The sequence below is a fragment of the Pinus tabuliformis genome, chromosome 5_2, assembly GCF_031772625.1.
Source record: "Pinus tabuliformis cultivar Carrire ecotype Pingquan chromosome 5_2, CPIR1, whole genome shotgun sequence".
Classification (NCBI taxonomy): Eukaryota; Viridiplantae; Streptophyta; class Pinopsida; order Pinales; family Pinaceae; genus Pinus; species Pinus tabuliformis.
This window is the reverse complement of record NC_142306.1, coordinates 559,884,571-559,891,206: the sequence shown is the minus strand read 5'-3', so window position 1 is coordinate 559,891,206 and position 6,636 is coordinate 559,884,571. Positions and strand designations below refer to the sequence as shown.

The window sequence follows — 6,636 nt, the reverse complement described above, 5'->3', positions numbered from 1 at the left end:
CTCAATTTTGTAATTCCTTGCAGCAGCTTACTTCAAATAATGATCATAGTAGTGAGGAAAATTACATTGTTTGTGAGCATCATTTAGAAAGGCAGTTGGATAGCATATCAAATAAATTTGGTGTGGCTGAAGATAAGTTGTCTAAAGATACAGAAAGTTTTGAGAATTAGCAAACTAACCATGTGTTTTTTGACCCTATAGCTGAATACATGGAAAAGATTTACTGTTCAGGCGGCTTCCAATTATATTTTCATGTTGAAGAACAGTTACACCTCATGCTGCCTCGGTTACTTCAGTATCTGGTTTATTTTTGTTTCAAGCACAGCCAAAGGACAAACATGGAAATTTCAGATAAGATAAATGATTGGCTACATTGGAAATTTCACATTGATTGAGCTGAATGAAGTTTGAAATTGTTAGGGTAGGTAGGTATAGGTAAATGCAAATAAGCTCAAGGTCAACTGAGCATTTTTCAGTAGATGTAGTTTTCTTTCTCCTACAGTCATGCTTGTCAAGCAAATTTCTATTTGTCATAAATGGATAAGGCACTGGACCTGCGAGTTCTTAGTGTACCACAAGGGCACACTATCCCAAGTGGAGCCACTGTTATCACTGAAAATTCTGTTGCCAAAAATTTTTAGCCTAGCTTAAGGACCAGGTGTTTTCGCAGCGCATGAATCCTTTTTAGAAGTTTCACAGCGCTATCTGTTTAGCTGATGTCGTAGCGTGCTACGAAATTGGGGATTTGTTCGAGTTTTCAGTGGAGACCCAAAATCCTAGAATGCCTATTGAACAGAGTTCTGAAAGAGGGAGTTAGAAACACTGAAAAGGCGCTTGGAAGAAGTGGCGGTGTTTATGTTCCTCCTTTCAAGCTGGCGCAAATGATGAAAGGATTTATAAGATAAAAGCAGCTTGGAATATCAGCGTATGTCTTGGGATGCTCTTTGTAAAAATATCATGGGCTTGTAAAAAGTGAACGCATCAAACATTAAAAGCATTATTTCAGCTTAGATGCCTTTCTACTAGCTGGCAGAAGCATTACAGCACGGTTGTCTGAGTTTGACATTATAGCAAAACAAGTGGAAGCAGGGGAAGGCTGGTTCTCTAAGTTGCATTGTATGTGGCAGAGTTCAAAGGGCTATGGATCTTCTCAAAGTGGTACACGCAGCAAGGAACTTATCTCCGACATTTTCAATAATTTGTAAGATGGGCGTGGAAAATTATCATGTTGTAGAGTTAGTTGGTGAAAGTTCTTTTGGAAAGGTGTTCAAAGGCAGGCGCAAGTACATAGGGCAGACAGTTGCTATGAAGTTTATCTTAAAGCATGGAAAGAGTGAAAAAGACATTGACAATCTGAGGCAGGAAATTGAGATATTACGACAGCTGAAGCCTCAAAATATTCTTATTGGTGCTGGAGGTGTTGTCAAGCTTTGCGACTTTTGGATTTGCAAGAGCTATGTCTTGCAATACAATGGCGCTTCATTCAATCAAAGGGACCCCGCTTTATATGGCTCCTAAACTAGTACGCGAACAACCATACAATCATACATCAGATGTCTTGAATTTGTCTGTTGCTGCGCGCCCAGGAGATAATAGATAGGATCCCGAGAACTCATTTCATCAAGTGTTTTGCAAAGTTGGGTTGTATTTTTTCATGCACATAGAGTAGGATGGGGGAGAGTTCAAGTAGCAGACAACAGAGGTGGTCGCTGCAAGGCATGACGGCCCTAGTCACTGGCGGTACAAAAGAAATTGGACGTGCTGTTGTGGAGGAATTAACTAGTTTAGGAGCTGCTGTTTATACATGTTCGCGTACAGAGAAGGATTTTAATGAATGTTTGACTCAGTGGAAGGAATCTGGGCTGCAGGTTGATGGTACAGTCTGTGATTTATCATCTCATTCAGCACGAGAGGAGCTGATTGAAAATGTTCTTCGTTTTGCAATGGGAAACTCAATATGTGGATTAATAATGTCAGTACAAATATGAGGAAGCCCACTATGGGTTATACAGCTGAGGATTTCTCATTTCTTATGTCTACCAACTTTGAAATAGCTTATCATCTATCTCAGCTGTCACATCCTCTACTAAAAGCATCAGAAAAGGGAAGCATTGTTTTCATTTCATCTGTTGCTGGTGTTGTAGCTATTTTCTCTGGTACCATATATGCAACCAGAAAAGGAGCAATGAACCAACTCACAAAGAATCTTGCATGTGAGTGGGCAAGTGACAACATACGTGTTAACTGTGTGGCACCATGGTATACCAAGACATCACTCGTGGAGAAGCTCTTGGAAGACAAAGAGTTTGTAGAAAAGATACTTGATCGTACTCCTTTAAAGCGTCTTGCTGAGCCTCATGAAGTTTCATCCCTCGTAGCTTTTCTTTGCCTACCTGCAGCTTCATATATTACTGGTCAGGTTATTTCTGTTGATGGAGGAATGACAGTAAACGGTTTCTATATATGAGATCAGAAAGTAAGGCTTAGTGTTGTGTTTCTCTAAAATACCAAGGGTCTTTTGAACAAGGTTTCACAGAATAGATTGACTTGGCCTGCACTTTTGGAGCACCCATTTGTACAAGAGAGCCAAGCAGAGATAGAAGCTGGAGAAGCACGTGCTGCAACTGCTGCTGCAAGAGGATGTGATGCAGCTTGGAGGGGTGAAGTCAATATTGTGACTTCTGCAAATGACTTTGTGATACTGATCATTTCAACAGTATTATCCTTAAAAAGAACATTTCTGGATCAAGAAACTTTTGTGGAAGCATTATTATTACTTAAATTTTGGGCTAGACAGAGAAATTCTATCAATGGACCTGATTGTTTGAACGGATTCATTATAGCTATAACTTTAGCATACTTAAAAACAGAAGGAGGTGGAAAGCGCATCACAGGCCAAATGACAGGGTTTCAGGCCTTTCGTGTTGTCATAGACTTCATTGCAATTTCCAGTACTTTAGAGAAGGCTTCTACAATTCTTTGATGTTGTAATATGCGTTTCAATTGGATATCTTAACCTGGCATTTCAAATGATCGAGAGTGGACTGTTGAGCTTATGGATGAGGCAGCACGGTACCCTGAGATACATCGACAAATGCAAGGACAAAGGATAAGACAGGGATAAAAATATATAAAAAGGGCATCGATTTTGTGTGCTTCAGTTCTCAATAATTATGTTAGGCCTAAGCTTGAGGTGATCTTTGATGAGGAAAAGAAGGTAACCCACTCTAACCTTATGAAGGATACAGAGAATGTGATTCTGAATCCTAGCATAGCAAAGGTGAAACTGAAGAATGGCAACAGCAGCTATTCAATTTTGTGAGGAGTTTAGAGGAAGACTATGTTTTTTAAATCACACAGCGGTTTCGTAGCGCGCTACGAAACTGCTGTAGGTGATGTTTTCAATGCAGAATAAACAGTTTGACCGGGAATGTTAGAAGAGAGACACCTGTACATCAATACAGCCTACAGCTCATCTGGAGACATGGTGTTTGGTAGCAGCGTTCCATACTTTGAGTTATTAAAGAGTTGGGAACATGCTGCTACATTTTCGGAGGATGGTAGGAGACAGGGACCTTAAAAATAGGTGTTTTGATCCTGATGATAAATGATCCATCAGCGCTTACAGGTATCCAAAGTCAGCGTTCCTTGCATTTGTAGCTCAATCATCTTGAGCCTAACCAACAAAAGACAGCTGTCAAAGATCAAGAAAGGAATCAGGCATACGAGGAGATGAAGTTAGAGTTTTAGTGTGATTAGGACTCTTTGTAATTACAGCTCAATACTTTATGTATTTAATGAGTTTGTTTAAAAATAGATAAGGGTAGTTAATGATAGGTCATCGAGCTCCCCTCATGCTGGAGGAGGAGACTCAAAGTAGTGTAGTTTGTTTTCCTATATATAGTGAAAACTCTGATGTAATGAGGGTTGGAGATTTATGAAAAAACAGAGTTTTTATATTGGCTGATGTAAAAGACTTGTGACAGTAATATAATAAGATTACTTTTTCTTCTCAAGATTCATATTGTGTTCAAATGCTCAAGATGTGTGTGGTTTTGTTTTACCTTTCATATTTTACAGCTCAATAGATATGCAATCACTCTGAATTCACCTAGTGCTCAGACTTCCTGTGCATATTTATGAGCTGAGGTTCCTTTGAGAAATGTTTTGAGTGTTTAGACATTATATGCCTTGACTTCCATGAATGAGTAGTTGATAGCTTACTGCAAAGGTGCTTGACTCCATGAGCCCAATGGAAGAAATCTTGTTTTGTTGTTCCAACCAGCTTATTTCTCATGTGTTGTTTAAAGAGTTAGCCATCTTCCTGGTCATTAATCCATATTCATAATCTGTGAGAGAGCCCTCTCTGACTAAGGAGGCTAAGCCTTAGTCTAAAGCCTGGTTTGAAATAGTTACATGAGATCTTGCTAAGTAGCAGCCCTTAGTACCTGATTTTGTGATAACAGATGCCTTTAAGGCCAGAAGCTCAAGCAGGACCTAGCGCGGGGCCTGCATTATGGTGTAGCATCTGTCAAGTAGCCAGAAAACATGCCACGGATAACTGTCACTTGCTACAGAAGTATGTACAAGCACTGCAACATCTCTTTTTCAACTTTTGTAGTTCGGCAGGACACGATGAGCGTACTTGCAGGAGCTATGAATTGATGATGGATAGAACTCCCACCTACAGGGTTCAGGCTGAAACACGGCCCCTTGACCAGAATGCAGGGATGGTGCAGACGAGGCTGAGGCAGAGGAGGACCTAGTAGAGGCTGAGGACAGTTGATTTGCTACAATTGTGGAGGACTAAGACACTATGCCTGCGATTGCACTAATCCAATGTGTTCGTCGTGCAAATATTGCACATTGTTTGATCATGAAACGGAAGATTGTCCTATGCTGATAGCTAGGATACGTGACAAAGGGGCGCTACCATCGACTCAAAATCTACAGATGATGAGATCTAAGCCGTGTGAGGAAGATATAAACATAAATATAGTACTCAGAAGTGGAATCGTGATGGGAGATGACAAGGGGAAATAGCCAGAAGACAGTACATGTGTTCGTAAAGCCCCGGAAAAGAGGCTAAGTTCAATTTGGAGTGCGCCTGTGAAGCTTTCATGGAAGCTAAGAAGAGATTCACTGAGGGCTCCACCTTAGGAAGCAAGGATAAGCATGAGCTGGAGATGGATCCCTCTATGCTCACAACTTTCCTGGAAACCTGTATGAAGTTACTACATGATAGTAAAGCTGTGAAAGGGTTACAAGAACTCATCAATAGATGTGCTGGGACCGCACCACGTGAACTGCGTGTAGTATGAAAAATTGGCAAGCATAAAACAAGGACGGGATGGGAGATGAGACTGACCGCACAAATAGGAGAGTATGAAATGCATCAGGTCATTTTGGACCTGGGGCCGGATGCAAATTTCATAGCAACATAGACTTGGGAGCGAATGGGGAGACCTACGTTGCAATGGTCTCTGATTCAGCTAAGGATGGAAAATCAACAGAAAATCATCCCCATGGGGCAACTACAAGGGGTGATGGTGGATATTAAGGGAGCAAGCGCGCTGGCTGATTTTGAAGTAATAGCGATAATGGATGACAACAATACCTACCCTACACTCCTAGGAATTGAATGGGCTACTGATATGAATGGGGTAATCAATCTTATGAAGTGAAAGATGATCTTTGAGAAGAAATTGTTGCGAGTAATAATACCCCTCGATCCTACTGAAGGATCACGCTATACTGAGCTTGTTCGTGATTATGATAGTGATGATGACCTATACTATGTCTATAAGATAATAGCGCGAGACCAAGATTGGGTGAATCCCACCACAGATGGATGGATCACGTGGGATCGTGAGAGTTCCTGCACTTCAGACTCTGACGAAGAAATAGAATGCTAGAAAAATCAGTTACATGAAGTAACTACGCTGAATTGCAACATGATGACCCGGTTGCTACGCTGTGTGCTGTTAGAGGTAAGAAATTTTCCTACTTATGATGGTCTAAATGATGTAGATATTTTTTTGGATGCATTTGAAAGGCAGGTACCAAAAAAGTAGCACTTCCAAGTCTTTGACTGGGCACTGCGTGCTACACCCACAAGATGGTGGGGTACGGACAAGGGAAGCTTGATGATTGGCGCGAATGTAGGAAGATGATGAGAACACGATTTGGGAAGCCTAATATGAGATTGGCAGACAAGTACGATGGGCAGAATGATCCGCACGCACACTTGGCCAAATGGACGCAGGCTTATGGAGAAAATCCCCAACTTGAGTGGGTGCACCTGTTCTATCATACCCTAGATGTTATCCCAATGAATTTGTATATAGAAATAGAGCTCCACCATGGGATAAGAGAATGGGATATCCTACGTGAAGGATTCATGATGAAATTGAGTTTTGAGGATTGGTTTGATAGTATTGATGAAGCACTCCAAGAGGTGAAAGCAGTCATCTTTAGGATACCGCAGGATCCTTTAGACTTGATTCAGCCTGAATGGGCTACTCAGCTGAGTCACGCACTCGAATGTTATAATATAACTATTGAAGCAGAGGACAAGGATCCGTGGAAGATTAACATTCCAAAAACAGAAGGCCACCGCGAGGTTCAAGGACCACA

The 6,636-nt window shown here is 41.1% G+C and overlaps 1 pseudogene; it reads left to right on the top strand.

Moving 5' to 3' along the window:
- Nucleotides 1-1,562: 1,562 nt before the first annotated feature.
- LOC149160195 (tropinone reductase homolog At5g06060 pseudogene) lies at nt 1,563-2,507 on the top strand (annotated as a pseudogene).
- Nucleotides 2,508-6,636: the final 4,129 nt, after the last annotated feature.